At 41.4% G+C, this 23,860-nt stretch overlaps 1 protein-coding gene across 6 annotated transcripts in view; it reads right to left on the bottom strand.

The window, feature by feature from the left end:
• The window catches only part of ACTN4 (actinin alpha 4), an 80,463-nt gene that overhangs the window by 48,697 nt on the left and 7,906 nt on the right, over positions 1–23,860 (bottom strand). The gene's annotated exons all lie outside the window — the stretch shown is intronic.

Raw genomic sequence — 23,860 nt, 5'->3', positions numbered from 1 at the left:
ATGCTAAACAAACAAGTGCTGTGTACTCAAGAGGGGGACAATATTAAGGAAACTAAGTCCTTCTCCCTCCTTCAACATTGCTTAGTGTAAGTATAGGATGGGAGGAGCAAGATGAAAGGGACTGGAACGTCTGACTCAATTGCTTCACAAGGGCTTGGCCTGGCACAGGAACTAGCCTCTTGCCAAGCCATACAAGCGGCTGTAGAAGTTGGGTGGTGTTCTCCTTCAACATGGGATCAAGCCAATGCACACAAAAAACCTGGAAGACTGTGATTCAGGAAATTTTAATTTTACACATTCACATTAAAATTTTCACTCTGAAGAGCAACTGCAACACAGGATGTGTGGGGGCAGAGAGTTATAACTGCACCTTTCTTAGCCAGCAAAAGATGGCCTGTTACTGGTAATCCAAAACTGATGCAATCAGAAAGCTGTAAAACTTTAGAGTCAAGCTTTTCAATTCACTGCCTCCCTCCACCAAAAACCACAAAAAAATCTGAATTGTAATGCTGCTGAGAAGTGCCAAGTTGTCAGCCCTGGAGAGTGACGGCCCAGAACAGGGAAGGCAGTGACAGAACAAGCTTCCTCCATATGGTAACCCCTGCCAGTGTGCCCCAAAACCTGACTTGGAAGGACTCTGGGCTTGCAGGAGCAGTTCCAGCTTCAGGCACAATCAAACCTTGGTGTCTCTGCCAGCAAGGCGGTCAATGAGTGCCAGTTGTGGTCTGATCACAATCTGTTTTTTTTTTTTTTAAATCTTATGCCATGTATTTGCAAATTTCATAAAGGTATTGAATTGCAGAGAGACAGTGATTGGTATTTAGTTCTTTATTAAGAACTAAACACTACAAAACAGTATGCCTTAATACAAGACTTTTACTGACCTAAGTTAGCTCATTGGGACAAAGTGGGAATTTTCTGTAACATTTTTTATGAATCCTATGCTTCAGTTTCTCTGTACTTTCCATTGCTACGCAGTGGAAGCTCTTGGGGCAGTGTGGGTGGTCACCTTGCTGTCTTGGCTACAATGAATAGGCTCATTAAGGAACTTACTGAAACTGACTCAAAACAGAGGGTCTAGAGAGACAATGGAAGCAGTAACAACTGAACACTTGACACTTAAGAGCAGGAAGCGCCAGCAGGTGGAGTGGTGAGCTCAGCATGGCCCTGTCTGGAGACAAAGGACTGGGAGGTGAACCGCAGGGGATAAAGAGTTGGCTTCTGGAAGAAGCTGGCTGCTTTCAGCCAGGACTAAGGCGTCAGAGAGAAAGGGCACAACATGGAATCTGCTACAACATGGCTGATGGATTCCTCTGGCTTGATCAGATGGACTATGTTTTAATTGTCATTCTCTATTCTAACGCAAGGACTAACAATGCTGCGTTCCAGTTGACTAATGAATCACTGTTTTTAAACTGTTGCTTGGTGTCACTGCAAACACGAACTTACTAAGGTGCATTAGTCACTGAAGAGTGTACAAGTCACTAACGAGGAGTCTATTTCAACTGGAGTTGCTGGGCAGAGCTCACAGCATGAAGCAGGAGTGCTGGAGTCCAGAGGATCAGACTTGGAGGAGGCGAGACTGTGTGGCCCACCCTGAAAGAAGAGCAAGACCCCTTCCGGTGGTCTGGAGCAGGGGTTCCTCCAAGAGTGTTTAAAATTCAGGATGTAGCACCGATCCTGTGGATCCGTAACACCCCTAGCATATACGTAGAGAAAAATGAACTTGCGATGTGTGTCCACATCAAAGCAGCAACTTGCTAACCATTTCCCTGATGCAATGAGGCAGAGTGCCTCCTTGAAGGTGCTGCACACCCTATACTTCCATTGATGTCAGTAAGATGAACACATTCCTGAATTGCTCAGCATTTGCAGGATCAAGCCCAAAATTCCTACGGGTAAGGTGGAGAGTGAAATGGCAGCTGATCTTTGAACATGCTGAAACATTTCTAAGCCATGTGACTAGCTCCTGTGTCGAGGAGGAGAATGGGCTACTTGAGGCAGTTGCATTACCTTGACATTCCTACCACTATGCCAACAGAAAGGAACTCAGAGATTACCTTATATGGACAGGATGACAGATTTCAAGAGAGTCAATTACAAAGGTGGAATAAGGTGTTCCAGTACCACGCGAAAGTCATCTGATAAGCAGATTCTGACTGCCTATGGGCCAATATAGGTTATAGCCCATCATAAATTCCATTTCATGATACAGATGGCTTTCTTGAGCTACAGTCAAGTCTTGGGGATTCATGCAGGAAGTAAAGTATTTTCTATTCAGAGTTCCACTAGAGAAAGCCACCTGAAGTTTGCTCGACCATTCCACCCTTACCCAAAATTTCATCACCAAACAAGGTGGGAACTAAAAGCAGTCTTGCACCAGTGCCTGCCACGTCATTGTATGCATGGCCATCAAAAAAACAAAACAAACAAACCAAAAAAAAACCTAAGTGCTCTCACCAAGACAACTCCAATTAAATTACTCCAAGCACATGGAAAAGGAGAGTCAAAATCTGAATCAGACCTGAGAAGACAAGGAACCACTGCCCATCAAAAACCCCTACGCAAAGTACAAGAAAGGAGTAAAATTCAAAATGCAAACAGATTTTTCCATGCAATATTCTGACTAATTCAAGCTATGTTTGGCACATGGGTTAAAATACACTTGGGACTCCAGCTCCGTTCTAAGCCGTTTGGGATCCCTTTCCCTGCTGCCACCAGGCAGACTTGATAGAAACCCACAGATATTCCTTAACACTATGGTTATACCAAGTCATGAGACCGGTTTTTACATGGGTCTGGGTCTACACCTAATAGTTACTCAAGAGCCCTTTTACATGGGTTAAAGCCTTTGTCAGTCCATGGTTAGATCCCATCTACACTACGATTTTTACTGTAATAACTGTGTTGGTCCCTTAACCCAGACATAATTGTATTCCAGACAGTCCATGGCAGAAGCAGGAGGAGGGAGAAGGAAGAATAGCTATGAGGTGAAAATCCTTGCTGCCTAGGTCCTAGATTCTAGCTCCCTGTGCCACTTACTATATAACAGGAGGAAGCAAGATATCGACAAGTGGAGCTGAGGTTCTGGTGGCGAGAGCATACCACTTCAGATCCATTTACTGAAACTCCATTATACCTAGTGCATGCTTCATTTCCTTTTTCAATCTTGCTGATTGCCAAAATCTCTTAACAGAAGCACTCCCTTTTCTAAGCACATTACAGTTCAGTGTGTGCCCGCCCACCCTCCCTCCTTCCATGTGAACTGGCTGGCCAGAACCTCAGCCACTTTTAGACAGGAAACCAGCCAAGCAGGTACTGAGCCAGCCTCTCTGAAGGGAGGGGAGCAGGCAGAGTCTGATAAAGTCTCTAACTTTGGATCACAGCCCAGCAGCCAGTTTCTTCTGTGAGGAAACCTACGAGGTCTGACATTACATTCAGTTAACAGGGGAGTGACGGATGGCAAGAACACCACTTTCTGACAGCTCCTGACTGGGTCAGTCAGATAAGTGGAGAAAGCCATTTAGATAGTTAGCCTGATAATTAGCAGTGACGGTAGACAGATAAGGTGCATGACTCAAGGCAAATCCCATCTTTTCATGGGCTGTAATATTTTTTTTTATACATATACACACACACACACACACATATATATATACACACACACACATATATAAAAAGGAAGCACTTGTGCATCTTAATGTGCCTCAGATACACTGAGTGGGGTTTAGGGCCTTGACTGTACTGATTAAATGGAAGCTGGGAATCTAGCTGTCATTAGGTTTCCGAGTGCTAGCTGTGTTTGTTTTTGCTGATACAGACTAACACAGCCACCGCTCAGAAACCTAATGGCAGCTAGATTCCCAGCTTCCATTTAATCAGTACAGTCAAGGCCCTAAACCCCACTCAGTGTATCTGAGGCACATTAAGATGCACGAGTGCTTCCTTTATACCAAAAGCCCATGCCTCTCCGACTTTCAGCTCTAGCTTTCCTTCTGCCAATTGCTGCTGAAGGTTAAAGTACCTTTGGTGACTTTTGTCTATTGGCAGCATGTAGCCCTCAAGGTCCTCTTGCGCTGGTGTGGTGCAAAATGAGGCAGCTGCCACCACCTACACTGCTCTGAGGTAATCAAGAGTTCTTTCCATTTCAATCCCCTGACCTCTGTTTACTTCTTCACTCAATTACCTTCTTCTCTTACCCATTAAAAGCTGTTTGAACAAATGTTGGGTCTTAAAAGGCTCCTGTCTGCACCGCTAGTGGGTCTGCTGCCTCTGTTGTACAAGTTGTGTTTCCCTCTTCTCACCCACCGCCAAACCACACACGCAACAACGTTAACAAGACGGCATTTGAAAGGAAAAGGCCTCTAATTGTGTCTATTTTTGCCTCCGGAGAGCAGGCCTCTTGGGTTAGGGCTGGTTTGTGCAGAGGCTGCGCGGACACATGAACTGGGATGGCAGCCAGTTCTCCAATGTATCACGAATGCCATTCACAAAGAGCTTTTGCTTCAAAAACAAGCTCTGCCACATCCAAAAGCAAACTGGATTTAGAGAATCTAAAAGTAGAGGCATTTGTTTAACCCTTCCTTCACCATCACTAGACAGTGCAGATTCATTATCCAAATCAGACAGCCAACTGCTTGAATTCAAGTCATTGACTCAATCCATCTCCAGATGTGCTTCATCAGTGAAGCAGGCCAAAAGCCTGCTACAGCACAGAAAACCCAGAGAAGACAGACATGCAGAATCCAAGTACAAATAGAATCACATTAAGGCTGAAGAAAAAAGGGGACACAATGCAGGCACTATACATGGAAACAGCTCAAAGACAGGAACCCCAAGTTCTAATATTGGTTTTAACATCCACTCCTTTTATGGCCTGGGGCAAGTCACAGATGAAGAAATGGACAGACAGGTAATGAAGACAACACTTGCTTCAGAGGAGCATTAGGAGGATGTGTTAGTGCCTATATGGGGAGACTCACTGTATGAGAAATGAATCCTGATGCCAAACCCAAATATAAGCCAACCCTTTAAACTACACAGGCGTCTGCTTAGCTTCAGTTACTGGTTTATGGTTACCTAAATATAGATTTCCTGACACCTCTGCCTCAAGGCTGCATGTGTCTACACAACTAATATAAGATGAGCTGGAAGTTCAGTTTGCACAAGTAATAGTAAACATGGTTAACAGGATGCCATTATCCTGCAGGCAATAGCCTTAGCTCTTCAAAGAGTTGTACTGTGGCTTTTACGATTGGCTCAAGCCTTTCTTAGGAGCAGGGGAGCGATGTCATTCAACATCTAAGTCAGTGTGGCTACAAAGCTTTCAAGTAACAAAGTCATTTCATAGGAAACAGTGAGGCCATTAAGCCTTCCAAGATGAAAGGGGCCACAACTGTAGCACTTCAGGCTCAGTAATGGCACAGGACAAAAACTGTTTATTTTTCTTATCCTGTAGCACAATCTGCTACCAGTCTGAAGTGCTTTTGTAATGAGCTATGATACTAGTTTTGAAAGATATTTATCATCAATCTGCAATCAACCGAAATTCACCACATCAGTTTCTCTAAACAGGAATTCCCTGCTCAATCACTTTGGCACACCCAGAACCCCAAAGGTCTGCTTTCTTCAAGATTAGCATTTTCTTACTACACTATTCAAAGTTTAGCATTCACTTTGTTACATTCCCCTCATTCAAGGCAGAAGGTAACCTTTACTTTCAAAAACACCAGCTCTTTTCATTTAACTTAATGGGCACACTGGCTTTGATGTGTAGTTAATGTTAAACTTAACATTGTCACAACATGTAGCCAAAAAACAGTTAATAGGGTTGTTTTGTTTTGAGGAGGAGAACAAGTGTGTGTTAGAACATGTTAATGAATATATTTTAAATCTCTAATGTAGACAAAGCAGCGTCTGCTTTAACGTGTACAAATCTGAATGAATTCAAGCCAACTTGACCAGCTCATCACATGTTAAACATGCTGCCTTGCATACACTCGATTTTTACAAAGTGTTATGTGTTACGGTACCTTTAAATTCTAATCTAATCTAATGAATTAAATTAAGTTTAAAATTAAAGGGCCAGACTCAATCACTATATCACTGCTGATAATCAAAGTTACAAGCTTCCAGCTACAATGGGATTCAACCAAAGTTTGCCAGATGGGTTTAAAACCCAATTCAGGCTAATCGGATTTGGACATTTGGCCTACGTGATTGGATGGGGCCCAACTGTGCATAAAATGAGTTTTAGAAGCTCCACTGTAGACAGGGACCAAAATGTTTAAACCCAAAATCTTTTCTAACCATAGCAGAAAAGTAGCAACACAGAGAATAAGGTGCTGCAACTTCCATGAAGTTTGGAGACAACTTCTATCCAAAGTTAAGTCATCTTCATGAATGTTCTAGCAGCAATAGAATCTGTACATCATCACAAAGTGAATCTGCTGAGTTGTCCACTGGGGAATAACAACACGCACGATGACTCCACAAGTTACATGGTTAAATAGTGCAGTTCCAATTTGTTTCGCTTCTCTTGCTCACCACCGTACAATTTCTAGGGAGAAAGCTTCATAACATGTTGAACTAGCCACTGGCATCACAATACTAGGTCCGGTCCTCACTTAAAAATTAGTAAACAAGACAGTTTGCAAGCAGACAACATTTTATATAACTTCAGTCTCACTGACGGCAGTGAAGTGTGAGAAGTAAGCTGTATGTGCTTTATGTAAAGAGTGAAGACCTTTAATAGAAATGCTTGGCTGAGAACTAAGGCTTTAGCCACTTTCATATGCATACTGTAATACATATGATAGCAATATGAATTCCAGCCCTCATGCTGTGAGGAGTGCCAGACAGATAAACCACTGAGAAACAGAAGCCACGAGCATGTTCATCAATGTATTTATTACTGCTTCAGGTTTTTTTCAAGTCCTAAAACCAACAAAACCAGGACAACACCTCAGCAGAGGTTGAGGATCTAGGAAAGTACTTTCTATTCAGACATTGATAATTCAATTTCTTGTTCTTGCTTGTCTGAAGAGGAGTGTAGTTAGGAACACCCAGAAGGCGGTACCGGTCACTAAACCTATGTAGTGAGAAAACACTAATTTTCCCTGTCAGGATTTCAACAGAGATCCACATATACAAATATGCTCCTTCACAGTTTTGGGGTGTAGCTGGGGCATTTAGGGTTAGGAGTTCTGTCACTAAGGAAAAAAGGTTTCATTAGCTACCCAACTGTAAACATGGTTCAAGACACCATCGATCGCTTTACAAACCAACTCTTCCTCCACAAACAGCAGCAAACTGGGCCAGCATTTGGAATTTGGTCGAGTTCATAAAGGTGTGAACTAGCCAGTAACCATTAAAATAATTTGAAAATGTCAGCCACTCTCAACGGAACTATACGTTTCTGCCAGTTGCAACGATATTTAAAATTACCAATATTGGCGAAGGCCAAACACTACTGGGCGTGCACAGTAACAAGGGGAGTAAGATTTAATAATGTATCTAAATTCACAGAGGAGCAGTTTGCGGACAAAAGAGCTGCCACACGAACGCTATGTTGTGGCCACACATTACTGGAACCGCAGAGTCTACATGTGCTCCTAGAATTTCCCTCCCAGTGAGGCCCTGGAGAAGTGCTTTCCAAGCATTGTATCAAAGCTGGCTTTGTTCTGGGGGAGGAGGTGGCTGTAGAATTAACAGTAGTTTGTGCAGTGTGAACGGAGTACACTAAATCATAGGTTCTCAACCGGATGAGTTACCAGGTTTCAGGGATTCCTAATCGCCCTCTTTATAGCTAGATGGAAGGCGGTCCTGCAACTCTTCTGTTGTAGCTTACTCACAGTATTAAGAGGTTGAGAAACACTGGAAGCATTCCCATGGATGCTAGAAGGGCTTATAACCTAATCTGATCTAAAACATTGGTGCTACCATAAAACAAACATTGGCTGGGTTAACACAAAACAAGTCTTGGCCTCACACTGAATTGATGCAGTGGCAGTTGTCTCACAGCTATTTGATTTTTGCCAAGTGACACAAGATGACATCCAAGGTGACATTTCTCTGTCAAGTGACACAAGGTGACATCCCAGGTTTAAAGCCAGAAAGAAAAGCCAGAAGACACAAAACTGGCATTATGAGTTTGGTTTTAGAGACAGTGCAAGTGACACATGCAGAGACTCAATGTTGTCTGAATTCCAGGAAGTGCTATAAAGACAGCTGTGAAATTTAGAGACCATTCAAATATGCAGGAGATGGAAACATGGATCCATTTATAAACTGCACCTTGTGGTTTATGAGATTTCAAAGGAACCTTTTTTAAAAAATAAAAAAAGTTTGCTACCAAATTTAAAAAAAGTTTTAAAAGTGGGTCAAGTTGTATCGGCCTCTGACAGGTTTTCAGGGTATTTCCTATGCAGTGGAATTTACTCCACCAGGCCATCCAGAGCTCTAAATTTGACCTTTGAAATAAGACACTGTTTTAGCCAAGTATTTGCCCGACAACCAATGATGTTTAGGGAAGACTTTTCATGTGGCTCCCCAACACACCATAAATTTTGCAGCATGTGCACACGTCAAAGGCCACGGATGCCAACACTGCTTTACAACAGACTTTATCCCCATTTTTCACATGGGAAAATAGAGTCAGAAGTTAAGTGCCTTCTGATTTGGACACTTGGCCTACGTGACTGGACGGGGCCCAACTGTCAACCGACATGGTTTTCAATGTAAATTGTGGATACTAGCTAGCTTTCATTAAGAGTCAAACCATAAGATACTTACCACCCAAAGTCATAGAGGGACTCAGAAGACGGATTAGCTCTCAAGAGTTCTTGGCTTCTAGTCTTGGATTCTGATCATGCCGCTTGCTTGTAAAATTTAGTGATTTGGATCAAGTCTGTACGCATACTAACAACTGTTAGACACTACTCTTAGCATAAAATGTAGACAGAGCTGATATGCAGATGGAAAGCCATCATTTTTCATGTATTTTGTTTAGAGGGAATTTGAATTTGTTTAGCTATTGATTGTACGCACAGCAAGTTACATCAGTTTTGCTTATTTTATGTGGACACAAGACATGAATAGTTTTTTTTCATATTTTTGTAACCTTCCTTTTAAGTCAAGTGTGTATAAGAGCAGACTTTATGCTAACTTCTTGAAGACAGAAGAATTCATGCAAACTAAGATCCATTTATATACTTAAAGGCTAACCCTGTCTACACTGAGAAACTAACCAACTGAACTACAGCAGAATAATTATACTGCTATATACTGCTACTATAATTATTATGCTCTAATAAATTGGTTAGTCTCTAAGGTGCCACAAGTACTCCTTTTCTTTTTGCGAATACAGACTAACACGGCTGTTACTCTGAAACCTGTATACTGTTACAGCGATACCATACAACTCCCTAATAAATTACTTCTACATAAAAAAAACTTTTATTCCAAAACAGTGTCCCCATGGGAAATTCTACAGTGGTATAGGTCTGCTGATCAATTTCCTGACAGGCCCTTACAAGCTTTGGGAAGCAGATGGGAAATTGTGGGATAAGCAGGCTCTGATGAATGTTGTCATATGGGTGTTCTTCCAGAGTGGATCCTATGAAAAATGCAAATGTATAACCCTGCTTTACCAGTATTTCATCTGTTTCCACATCATCTCTACCCAACTGAGCAAACCACCCTTTTAGCTGAAACATTTAACCTAATCATTATACCTAAAGTTCAGTCAAGTAATAGTAAGAGTGCAAGTAAACAGTCACCTAAGGCGAAGTCAAACTGGTTGGCCACGCTGAACTCACTGAGGCAGGATGACCACCATGCTGTATTTGAGACAGTTCCTGCTTTGAGAAGTGCCAAGATCTGTCTGGTATGAAAGTGCCACCAATTTGTAGTCTGTCAAACACAGGGTGAGCTGTTAAGAACATCCTCAACCTTCTTACTACACCTGTAGTTCAGGCACAAAATGACATCCCCACCCACCATGCCTGTATGCCCCATTCTACCACCCTGGCAGGAAATGGACATTTATAAGAATTTTGCTTCAAACTTCCATTCTTGTGAAATTTTCAACAGGCAGCACCTAGAGGAAGAGAAGATTCTACACAAGCGTGCTGTGGTTATTGTAGGGTTCCAGCCAATACCAGAGCATATGTGGAAGAGGGGCAGTGACAGTACCTCACCCACATTCCCTCCCAAAACTGTATCCCTCTTTTGTATTAGTTTATTGATCTCTCTTCAGAATCTCACCTCCTCACGGGTCTCACTTCATCGATATCTGCTAATGTTTTGTCTGTGCTTTTCCTTCAATCAACTCATTCCAAAAACTGAACACCTTGTGGGAAATTTTCAAAGGCACAAAGGGCAACTGGGTGGACAGGGTGAAAGCCAATGGGAGTTGGACACAACTCATTTGTGCCTTTGAAAACCCTTCCCCAGATACCAATGGAACCATCTGACAAGATCTAAAGTCTGACACCTCCCAAACAGTTTTTTTTGCACTTACAGCAAGCAAGACTTCTCTAAAGTATTAGCTCTTAAACTGGCCTGTGGTCATTAGAACAGGGACACTGGCAACGTAGTAGGGATGTGTCCCATTGAAAGGTCTCTTAAAGTGGTCCATGGAATGAAGAGTTGGAGAACCAATGCTCTGGAACAGCAAAAGACCTGTCTAGGCACCTATACCACGTTCACTGTAGTATTCAAGTGCCAGTTGACTTCATGACACATTATCCATTACGGAATTTTTAAAGACTCAGTGTAAAGGCAGCTCGTTGTGGGGTCAGAACACTGTCAACAGGTTTTTAATCCACGACAGACTACTAGTTTGACCACTAAGTCTTATCAAGTGCGACAACGTTTCAAATACCTTTGGATTCCAGTTCAGCTGCTGGCCTTCCAGTCGGGCAGAAGCCATGATTTCTGTGCTTCAAGATCTCTCCATTTGGGAGATATCAGGAGGGGATAAAGAGGATTTTCCATGTAGTCTGATTATAGATCAGAAACCCACCCAATGCAGTAAGGAGTGCAAGTGACATGATTAGGAATCAGTGATGATTTGAGGGGATGGGTTACTAGTTCACGAGACAATTGAAGATTATTATTAATGGAAGGTTAATCACTTTGGCTAACGGTAAAACTGGATTACCAAATAGGCTTAACAAACCCTGTAGGCAAGCTCTTGGTCTAACATACTAGCGCTACAGCTGCTGCTTCAAAAAATTAACCTCCTCCCCTTTGGCAGGGTCACCGACATCATCTTTAACAAACTTCCTGTGCAAGCTCTTAAGACAGGAAACAGCTCCTGTGCTTCAAGTTATCAGCCTGTTCGTAGATGTCTCAGCAATATTCATCAGAGGCCTTAAAATAAGAGTAAGACATTTTTCAACATATTCTTAATTGCACAGCTGAAAAATCAAGTTACACATTACCTCACTCTTCACTGATAATTAGCAATTAATTTACATAACTGTCCCACCAAGGCAATTACAAGACATGGCCTTCCAGATAAACAGGTAGCTGAGAGAGAGAGAGAGAGAGAGAGAGAGAAACACTACTTGGATAATGAGATTAATTTAGGTTTCAGAGGAACAGCCATGTTAGTCTGTATTCGCAAAAAGAAAAGGAGTACTTGTGGCACCTTAGAGACTAACCAATTTATTTGAGCATGAGCTTTCGTGAGCTACAGCTCACTTCATCGGATGCATACCATGGAAACTGCAGCAGACATTATATATACACACAGAGATCATGAAACAATACCTCCTCCCACCCCACTGTCCTGCTGGTAATAGCTTATCTAAAGTGATCAACAGGTGGGCCATTTCCAGCACAAATCCAGGTTTTCTCACCCTCCACCCCCCCACACACATTCACTCTCCTGCTAGATGGGATGGTGGATGGGCTAGCACCAGCAGGAGAGTGAATTTGTGTGGGGGGGTGGAGGGTGAGAAAACCTGGATTTGTGCTGGAAATGGCCCACCTGTTGATCACTTTAGATAAGCTATTACCAGCAGGACAGTGGGGTGGGAGGAGGTATTGTTTCATGATTTCTGTGTGTATATAAAGTCTGCTGCAGTTTCCACGGTAAACATCTGATGAAGTGAGCTGTAGCTCACGAAAGCTCATGCTCAAATAAATTGGTTAGTCTCTAAGGTGCCACAAGTACTCCTTTTCTTTTTGAGATTAATTTAGGGCATCAGCTTCATGCTATTGGGCATCACAGTCTTATAACTTTGCAACCAATTGGAAAATGCACACTCAATGTACTAACTTCTGCAAGTTGGCTTAAGAGGAACTAGACTCCTGAGAACTGTTATCCTCATGTTTGAGGAAGGAGGATCTTGTGACTAAAGCATAGGATGGGGAGTCAGGAGACCCAAGGTTTATCTCAGGTTGTAGAGAAAGTGATGTTTAGTAGTTAGAACAGTAGCCTAGGAAGAGAACAATGGTTTCTACTTGCAACTCTACTACTGACTTACCGTGTGATGTTGGTCAGGTCTTTCTCCTCTTTACCTCCCACTTCCGATCTGCAATACCACCTCAGAGGGTGTTGTGAAGATTACCTAATGTTTGTAAAGTGCTTTGAGGCCTTTGGATGAAAGATGCTATAGAAGTTGTGTATTACACTGGCTTGATTAGAATCAGATGAAGTGTGTGTGACCATTTCCCTATGCTTTAGCTCCAGTGTTGACAACCAGCTTTAATGCTCACCTAGGCAAAGGAAACAGGCAAAATTATTAGAAGTGTTGTGATTTGTGGATTTCCAGTTGTGATTGATGTTGCCTTCCTTGAACTTATGTTAATGAACAGTCCCTTTCAAGCTCTTCGCCCCTTGTTAGCAAGTATGCAAATTAGTACTCAACACATTTAGCCAGCCTTGGGCTTTCAATACAATGTATAAAAGAAACTGAAGTAGCAGCCAGTTTTAGAGACTATGGCTCTGTTAATTCTGATTTAAGCAGTTTAGTGTCAGCTGGGTATTGCTGCCCAAAGCCACCAGAAGTTGGTTAGTAATTTCCTGGGGCAGTTAATGGATGCTTCACATACTGGTCTGAGTCACTTGTTTCGGTAAGATTCTCCTAATTTGCTGCCACACAGAAAAACTAGGAAGAAGCGCGGCCAGGGAGATTCTCATCATTCTTTTGCCTTATTAGGCTGTTCATCTGATTTTGTTTGGTGAGACTGAAGCTAACTTGAGGAGGAATGACAGCAGGAAGTGGCCTTTGGGGAAGCGAGGGGAGTGGGACGGATGGCGTCTGGGACAAGCAGCACCTAAATAAACGCTGCTGCTGGTTTTCTGCCACACTTCTCAGAATGACTTCAATCTTTCATCTTTATAACAAATCCTTGTGATAGCTCGGATCAGGTTCACCTACCTGTAGGTTGTACGATTGCCTGAGCACAGTATTTTCAGTTCTGATAGTTTAGGTAACCTGCCTACTTGAACAAAACCAATTCTCCCTATGCAGGGAAAAAACGGTTCAGAACAGTTTGAGGCAGCCATAAGCCAGCCTGATCGCAAGATATTGGATTGAGATACGAATGATTTTACATTTTTCTCTTCCGATCTGTTTGAGAGCCCACAGTGGTTATGTAGTAAATTTGATAGACAAACCTAACCTCTCATACAAGCTGCAGAAGCTTTAACAGAAAGCTTAAAAGCTTTTGCATTGCTGAATAACCATTTCAGACAAATCATCCAAACCTAAGAATGAAACAGTCATTCAAGGGGTGCCTTAGTAAAGAGTAACTTTCAAGTTACTGGAAAATGGTACAATTATGTCACATGTAGAGCTAATGTCAAGTCTCACAGACAGCCCCCCAACCTGAAGCAAATACTCACCAGCAACCACATACCACACAACAAAAACACTAACCCAGGAACGTATCCTTGCAACAAAGCCTGATGCCAACTCTGCCCACATATTTATTCAAGTGACACCATCATAGGACCTAATCACATTAGCCACGCCATCAGGGGCTCATTCACCTGCACATCTATCAATGTGATATATGCCATCATGTGCCAGCAACGCCCCTCTGCCATGTACATTGGCCAAACCGGACAGTCTCTACGCAAAAGAATAAATGGACACAAATCTCACATCAGGAATCATAACATTCAAAAACCGGTAGGAGAACACTTCAACCACCCTGGCCACTCAGTAAAAGATCTAAGAGTGGCAATTTTGCAACAGAAAAGCTTCAAAAACAGACTTGAGAAACTGCTGAACTTGAATTAATATGCAAACTAGATACCAATAACTTGGGTTTGAATAGACACTGGGAGTGGCTGGGTCATTACACATATTGAATCTATTTCCTTAAATTAAGTATCCTCACACCTTGTCAACTGTCTAAATGGGCCATCTTGATTATCACTACCAAAGTTTTTTTCTTCCTGCTGATAATAGCGCAACTAATTAGCCTCACAGTTTGTATGGTAACTTCCAACTTATATGTATATATCTATATGTTCCATTCTATGCATCCGATGAAGTGGGCTGCAGCCCACGAAAGCTTATGCTCTAATAAATTTGTTCATCTCTAAGGTGCCACAAGTACTCCTGTTCTTTTCACACTTAGCTGGGAAGAAGGAATTAAGCCATGTAGTATCTGGATTGATGAGGATTTTAAAATAGTGAAGCTGTATTATTTGATCAGGCTGAGTTTGGAGAACTCAAGGGTAGGACAAGAAATCAGCTTAGTTTGCAGCTAGGGAGATTCTGGTTAGATATTAAGAATATATCCTTAAAGTTAAAGGTTGTTGAATACTGAAGAGATTACCTAAGGAAGTTGTAAAAAGAAAAGGAGTACTTGTGGCACCTTAGAGACTAACAAATTTATTTGAGCATAAGCTTTCGTGAGCTACAACTCACTTGTCATTGGTAGTGGTAGTTAAGGACTTGTCAAGCATACACCTGTCAGGGATGGTCTAGGTATGCCTAATCCCGTCTCTGCACAGGGGATAGACTAGATGACCTCTTGAGGTCCCTTCCAGCCCTACATTTCTAAGATTCTATGAGGATCAGTCAATTAGGCAGTCAGGCTATTCCATTAGCAAGGACGCTTTACCATAAATATACAGGATCTACTAAAGGCTGTGTGGCATAAGTGACATGGGCTAGGGCTGAGGTAGGCTGATGTTTTCAGAGACTTCCCTACGAGCCTATATCCTACCTCTTCAAGGTTTTTGTAACCACTTCCCCTCTCTACAGTTGATACACATTTTTATGCACAGCCTGACTGCATCTGCAGTCACCTGTTCGTGGCCATTTGCTATTCTTCCTCACAAGAAGAATCTCTGCAATGTCTTTAGTCTAGGAAGCTTGAATCCACAGGCACTTGTGAGCTCTGACATGCCACATGGGTAGCACTCAGTGCTGCTGGCCAAGTCACTTAGCAAGTTTATTCTTGTATTTAGCTTTTAAGTGGCACTCATTACAATGTTGCAGATTCCACTTCCCTAGCCTATCAATCAGTAGAGATGTAGCGAAGAAGAGATACACAATTAGGTGTTTGAGAGCAAAGTCTTTGGAGGCAAAAGGGCTGAGATTTAACTTACAGGTTCTCAACTTAATTCTTACAGGTTTAATGCTGCTCTCTTTAAAAATTAAAATATGAATATTTAAAGGGAAAGATTTTACAAGATCCATGAAGGCTGGGGAAAGCACATTCAGTCATGTTTCTTCTGGCTAAATGCCTAGGCATCCATTATTGCACGGCAGCAGTGGATTTTGGTATTGTATGCTATTGCAATGGGTATGCTTTTCATCCAAAGCAGCAGCAATACAAAACATATGAAGCCACCACTGAAGAGGACTCATACTATAGTCTAATAGATATACTATGTACTGTATATTCCAGTTAGGGATGAACGGATGTCTGAACAGACACACCTCTTTCAAACCTTGGTATGCTTGCTGTGTCATTTGATGACTTAATTACCAGTTAGAGGCATAGAAGCAGACTTTCGGAGCTGTAAAAAGTTTATTTTTGTGCTTCCAAATTCTCAGCATGCCCAATCTTCCTCAAGATGTTTTTTCCAGTGTCAGATTTCTAGATCTAAATATAAGTTTGCCCCATTTATGTCACGGAAAATTAAGGTAATTTTGGGGGAGGGGAGAAAAAGCCAGAAGTGTTAAAATCAATATAAAACAGCAGTTTACGCCTTAGCAATCTTGGGTTCTGAAAAAAAAACTACATCCAGATTTACGCTACAAAGCGCTAGGGAAAGATAGCTTTGAATTAAACATCCGGCTATGAAAGATTTAGTAGAATAGGCTTTAGTCTATTGGAGTTTTCCCCGGAAAGCATGGGATTGACAATATATTAGCAATTTACTAATTCACACTGTTGGTGAATTTTGCAAATTATCATAAGTGAATACCACAAGATACACTGTTCACTATTTTGATCCATTCACACTGCTTATCTTACCTGGCAATATATTAGTAAATGTTTTAGTACACTCAGTAAAAAATGAAGCATCAGTAATCCAAGACCTGGCTGAGCAGAGAATAGAATCTAGATCTGATCATGCTCTTGTGGCAAAAGCACAATTATAATAGCTTCCGATTGGTATCAAGTCGATTTGATTGAAACAGATATGTATGTAATCCTGACCCAAATGAGTCAGTGAAGCGTATTTGTATTATAAAACCCCCAAAGTCACACTCAAGATGAGTCCCAACAACTTCATGCAGGATTCTTCTAATCCCATTTATTACTGTTTGGTTCTCCCATGGAGAAAGTTACTCCAGACTTAACCAAGGTCTTCAACACCTAAGCCTTGCAACCAATTTTACATCACTTAAGCTGGCATACCATTCCATTCCATGTACTTTTACTCAAATCTTTTTCCCCCTTTCCTAGCTCCTGTTCTTATTTCTTCTCTGGTTTTATTTTATTGTGAATTTTGTTGCTCACTATTGCTCTGGTGTACTGGTCAATAAAAGTAGGATTTTTAAAGAAAATTTTTGTGACGGTCTCAAGACTTTTCAGCTGAGACCTCATGAGACCCATTCGGATTACTTTTGCTTGAATAGTAGGTCAAAGTTTCAGAGTAACAGCCGTGTCAGTCTGTACTTGCAAAAAGAAAAGGAGTACTTGTGGCACCTTAGAGACTAGCTACAGCTAGCTCACGAAAGCTTATGCTCAAATAAATTGGTTAGTCTCTAAAGATGCCACAAGTACTCCTTTTCTTTTTTAGGTCAAAGTTATCCTTCAGGGAATGTTAGAAGTAATTCCTCTATAAGTGAGACTGCTATTAAAGCTGAACTACAGGACTAGATGTACTAATAAGCAAGTTTAGATTCAATTCCCACAAGGGGAGACGTAGGCTGATCGGTCACTTGATTTGCTAGCAGTTGTTTTCTTCCCCAATTCAATGGTAAGATTTTGTTTCTTCCATTGCAACAAACTATTGAATGCCAGCTACCACTGCAGAAGATGAGAACCTTCATCAGAACAAAAGAGACTCTCAGCTCTGGGAGTTTTCAAACCTGAGCCTTCTGAACAGTTGTTCTACCTGTCCTGTAGACAGACGCTGCTCTTAAAGTTCGTTGCTGTTGCTCTCATGTCCTTACATGGTAAAGAGGCTCCGACCGGTGACAAAGTCAAAGGAAGGAGACAAATTTATGGCTCTTCTGGGATACAGACACAAAGAATTCAGATTCATTTGTACAGTGACCGGCATACATCAGTTTCTCCAATAACTTGCTCAGCAATGCAGTGGGATAATGTTTAATTAATCACTGTGAAACTTGTAATTTCAGGTTTGCTATGCACCTTGACCATGACAAGTGGCCCATCCCAGTCATCTTGACAGAACTCGGTACCACATTTCTGCAAACAAACTCCACTTATAAGGAAAGGAAACCAAGAAAAACAGATGGAGATTAAGACTTTCAAGTAAGATGATCATGTGCAGGAATTCACTCCCGAATTGACTGAAGTTTTGTTTATATAAGTAACTGACACCACAGCTCACTATTATGCGCACCAGACTGTCATTCTAACAGAGATCATTTGAGAGTTGCAGGATTTTGCATCCTTCACAAGACCTTGAAGAATTAGAAAAGTTATTGAACAGGAGAAAATGAAAACCTTTCATCATTTAAAAGGGCAAGGCTGGAAGCATTCTGCCCCACAATTAGTTTGCAATAAGCCACCTACCATAGAAGTTTACTGCTGTATTGCTACAAGGGGTATCTATGACTCCAAGAAAGATTTCCATTCAGCAACCCCCTTCACTCAAGTCCTCTCATTCAGAAGAAGTCTTAAAATCGGGGGAGTTTTATACTATATTTAAATCCCAACTTCAGCCACAAAAACATTAAGAGCCTGCAAGTTCTCACGGGTGCATTACCAGGCTTGAAAGCCTTAGACTTTATGTCGGTATAATAGCACCACTCAGGAGTGTGGAAAAGTCCACACCCCTGAGCAACACAGTTATACTGACCTAGCTCCCAGCGTAGACAGTGCTATGTGGACAAGAGGACTTCTCCCATTGACATAGCTACTGCCTCTCAGGGAGATGAATTACCTACCCTGATGGGAGAAGCCATCAGCATAGGTAGTGTCTTTGTTTCAGCCTTTTAAGCACAGACAAGTCCTTAGCCATCTCAGTAAGTGCTCTCTGAAGTGACCAGACAGCTCATATGAACACCTATTTTCAATTCAACGGCCTTCTATTTTTTGTATTATGGTAGCAACCTAGAGGTCAGGGTCACACTCCTAGACAGATGCTTTACAAAGACAGCCTTTTGTTTTGTTATTTTTTTACCCCAATGTAGGCAGAACTTGGAGAAAACTCACTAAGATTATAGTTAAAGATTTTCAAGGCTATCTAGAGAGAATCTGGATGCCTGATTATTCCATAGGCAGCTTTGAAAGTCTCCGCCTACAATTTCATAACCCTTTCCCATCCTCTGTCACAAAAAGCATGTGACAAGTTTCAAGTTAATGATACTAATGCAACATGAACTTTGTATCTGTTTTATATCTTCCTGTTGCTGGACAACTAACTACCAGAACAGCTACTTATTGCATCTTTTAAATAAAGCATTTGATTTAACTCTTTGCATCTAAAACAGAGTACTAGTATACACCTCTATGCTCCTTCCTAGTTCAATACTAACCGAATATTTTTATTCTCTAAACAAAAAGAGAAACGCTCACTGAGTGAAATTTTTCTGACTCTAAGAAAAAAGTGAATTAGGTTGACAGACTGTATTTAAGTTATACTGCTCCCACTTTTCCTCCCGACCAAAAGGGATCTTACAACTCTCTTCACCCCTGACAGTCAAGAGATTAGATCCCAAGTGCAGCTGTCAGAAATGGCCATCTTGTTTACTTGGCTACATCTTCAGCAAAGGCTCAAGAACGTCTGTGTAAAAAGTTGCATGCATTCAAAGTCTAATTTGACATTTGTTTGTGCAGGAAATGTATTTCTGCCAGTAGAGAGAAAAGCTTTCAGCTGACGGTATGTTGACACTACTGAGAGACTAAGCCACCCACCTCTCTGAACTATGGTAGGTAGCTTGACAGAAGTATTCTTCCATCAACATAGCTGCGTCTACACTGGAGATTACGGCAGCATAGCTATGGCAATTAGGGATGCGGATTTTTCCACACTCCAACCAATGTAGCTATGTCAACCTAGTATAGACCAGCCCTAACTTGCCTCCATAAATCTAACACAGCACAAGTCCTTGTTGAGAGAAGTTTATTATGTTCCAATCTGTTCAATAGGCATGTACAAGTGTAAGACAATAAGGTTACACAGGTGTCAACCGTCTGATTTGGCCTGCAGAATCTTTACTACAGATCCAGAGGGAAGAATCCAGCTTGACTCACAGATCCCTGTTAGCAGGGCAGGAAATTAGAAAATGCTTTTTACTTGTGAACAAAACACATTTGATTTGGAAACATTGTGACAAACATGGAACTCCATCAGGCCATTTTCAGCCTTTTCAGACTTAAGCCATGCTCTAAACTATGAACTTTCCTGCCCCCAGAAACCACACATGCAGATGGTATTTGGTAAGTCATGTCTTACAACAAGGCCTATAATGCAAACTGAGCAAGACTGAGGCATTTCTTTTAACACTGGCATTACAATAAGAAGCATGTGTTCCCACTGTAGCTCTGAAGTGAGGCAAAAGGAATTTGAGCCAAGTGGGAATCAGATAGCCTTGTTATTAGTCCTGGTATACAGACAGGTGCCATGTGGAGTAAAATGCCATTAGCTTTCTGCTAGGTATGTTGCCATACCACAAAGCATTTGGCAGATCATCCAGCATAATAAAGCTAGCTATTAAACCCAACACTTGCCAACTCCTCCAATAAAGTAGATGCCTCATGGGTGGTGGTATAATTAAGCTGTTGCCTTGTTTAATATTCTGCAATCCTCTCTTATGCATTTAGAAAGTAAGCCATTATACAGTTTAAGTATTTCTTACAGCTAACTATGAACCGCTGTTATGCCCTGAGAAGGGTACTCCTAGTGAAACCTTTTACATCTTGTGTACCCTCTCGGGCACCGATACCACAGTTGATGGTTACATCACACCACCATTTGAATGGATCACTACTATTACACTTGGTCAGCAATAGGTATGGGACACAGACTCAAAGCAAAAATGCAGTCATTGTAAGAGCACGATTCTTCAAGATTGAATTTCAGCATTCTTTCACAAGATTTTGTCATGATGATTGCAAATATAACTGCTATTATGTGTCCAGCATACCTTTGACACGAGGACCTGTTTTACTGGTGACAGATGAAGATATGTGAAGACAGTACAATGAGGATTATCCACTATTTAAAACAGGCAGTGGGTAACTTCTTCCAGAGAGAATATTTCAAAGGTCAACCCTCCGTGTATTAAGTTTTCCTATGGCCTGATTCTTTGAGGTGCTGAGCACCCCTAGATCCCAAAGCCAATGGGAGCTGAGGGAGCTCAACAAACTGGAAGATTTTCCATCACCCAGAACTCTTTTTAGCTGAATGTTTTTAGAGAAAGATTGAGAATCTTTAACAGCTGAACAAGTAGCCACTCCTACATCATATTCATAGTGTCATAAAACCATTATGAAAAGATATGGTGAGGCAAGTAGGAGAAGAAAGAAATCCCTGCTATTCTATGATTGCTAATGGATAAGGGAGTTTACAATCTCTTCATTCTTCATGTAAGTCCTAGGTTCTCTGTCTGGAGTACAGCTTTTGTTTATTTCAATTTAATCCTCTCTTCAGAAGTTATGCATATGCACTTGTTTCAATCTGGCAAATGCCCTATCGATGCAGAGTGAGAAGGCACAGTTAGGTAAGGTAGTTACTAACAGTAATCCTTCACAAACATTCTCCCGTACACAGCACAGCATCATACTGTCGACCAAACGTGTTGTCTGTAACTTGGCATCTAAATCGAGACAATACAAAAATGTAACCACCTTCAGAATCAGTGGGATGTTTACATTCTGGATTTGGTCCAAAGGAAGTTTAAATCATGGTTACAAGATAACCTAATAAAGGCTGAATCATTAGCATGCCCTTCAAACCAGCTCAAGGACGCAGGTAGTTTTTGTACAAAAATGGTATGTCTCCAAGCCTAAGACCTTGGAAGCTAAATCCAATGTTACACAATTTGGATTTACACTCCAAGCTTGTGGAAGAACAAGAAAACCAAGTTAACTTGTAAAACAAGCCTCAGTGTTTTCCAACTTTGCTTTCCTGCGCAGCAAAGGAGATGGCTTCCACTGACTCACTCAAAGATACCATCTTCTTGTGAAAATGGTGATCTCTCCAGCATCAACACAACAGGAAATAAGTGTGCAGAACATATGGCTAGGATATACATTTCCATTAAGGCGGAATACTGGCACTCATTTGCTTTTTGTTTGCTAGTGTTTGGAAAACGACGCAGAGGATGCAGACAGATTCTGCCCTGCTGTTAATGTCACATAGCTGAGATTCCATCACAGAAACCCCAGAGACTGGACACATACCAGCAGTAAAACCGCAACTGTTTGGATGGCTTGTGTATGCACACAGATATACACCTATTCAATACCAGTGAAATGGTCTTATGTAGTCTTTTGCTGAACTGTAACATCCCTTGCCCTTTCACTACAGGAGTCAGTATTCATACTGAGCAATGCATTAATCCACTGTAAACCCTCTAACAGGACAGTTTTATTTCTATAGCATGCTGAAGTGTTTAAATGTCAGGGACTCCCTGCGGTGTTGCAGTGTTTGCTGGAATCTAAGTAGCCCTGTGGCCTGCCACTGCTATTTCTGCTTCTCCTTCTAGTTCAGAGACATGACTGAATTCAGTCTAGCATGTTACCAGTACGGTGATGTCTTAAGTTTACAAGGAATTCATTAGTGCAACCCCCCCCCCCCAACAAAAACAGATGAGATATGTTTAAACAGTGGGGCTGCTCATTAGAAAGGAGTCCAAAGCAGGGAGCTACAACACAGTGAATTTTCCGTAGCAGCTCAACAGAGCAAGAAGACATGAGGTTGCCACCTTTACTACATCCTTCACCATCCTTACAAAAAAAATTTGAGTTTAAATTTTACCTTCCCTATATATTTTTTGTATTAGAGTTTTCCCTCTCAGGACCAGAGAGCCTTGATGACTTGCATTTCACTATAACAGATGCTTTTTAGTCAAAATTCTTTGCTCAGTAGATAAAACTTGCAGCTTTTTCCTCTTTCAAAGAGAAAAGTGACTTCTGAAGAGGAAAGCCTTGGCCACCAAATCCCTGTAAGTGGTTTAACTGGCAGGAAATAAACTAGAAGTCCAATGTACATCAGGTCAGCCAGGAGCTCAAAGCCATTCAATTGTTACTGATGGATCAGAAAAGACATAGGAGAAGCCTGTTACGAGCAATGAATCAACAGAAACAATGACCACTGCTCCTTAAAAGCACAGGGAGAACAGTTATCGAGCACTATTCTGTCACTCTGGATGTTGCTCAGCCTTTAGATGTTGAAGAAAGGGGAGTGGGTGGAGTAGTGAACTGCTAGATGACTTGGTTTGCTAGGATCTAGCAAATACTAGCAGGTGGACAAAGCACTCAATCCTGTGGTTATGTATAAAGTTGCCAAGCTCATCTTGTTTTCCAGTCTTCACTGTTGAATTCACTGGAGCCTTATCTACACTAGGGAATTTTACAGAAAGTTTCCCAGCAGCACCAGTGATGGCACCGGTGGGAGTTCCACTGTAGATGTGTTTAATTAATGTGGTTTTAAATCAAATGCAGACAGAACATAGGTGGTTGTTTTCGCTTCAAATATAGGAAATATGAAACCTGCTGATCAATATTGCAAGTTGGTGATTAGTATTCAGTGATCGCACACCAGTGTATGAATTTATCTGACTCAAGTTGCTAAAGCTAAAATAGTGGGGAATAAGCAGTTTAAGGAATTGAAATAATGGAACTATATCATTCTTTTACAGTAAAGTGTAAACATCACAAGTTAAATAGGAAGTCAGAGTCTCAAGAGCAGCAGAAAAATCAGTTTACTTGCATTTTTCAAGCTCAAATTTGCTACTGAATGAAACCTTGTCTATTGAAATGGAAGAGTGATGACTCATCACCCTGGAAATGAGACTTGATGACAACTGCATCAAAACATAGCCGTGACAACTCATATCTCTGTTTCAAACCTTCCAGCAACTCTTCAATATCAGCTTCACATAGGAATGGTCTATGTTCATCTTTGAAATCCCAAAATTGTCAAAAATCAAGTCTGTGATTATGCCGTAAAACTGAAAGGCAAAGTCTTGAACTTTGTAAGTTACAACCGTCTTTGATACTAAAAACCATC

This window comes from Lepidochelys kempii, chromosome 23, assembly GCF_965140265.1.
Source record: "Lepidochelys kempii isolate rLepKem1 chromosome 23, rLepKem1.hap2, whole genome shotgun sequence".
NCBI lineage: Eukaryota > Metazoa > Chordata > Testudines > Cheloniidae > Lepidochelys > Lepidochelys kempii.
Note: the sequence above shows the minus strand (reverse complement) of the source record. Positions and strands in the feature narration are given on the sequence as shown.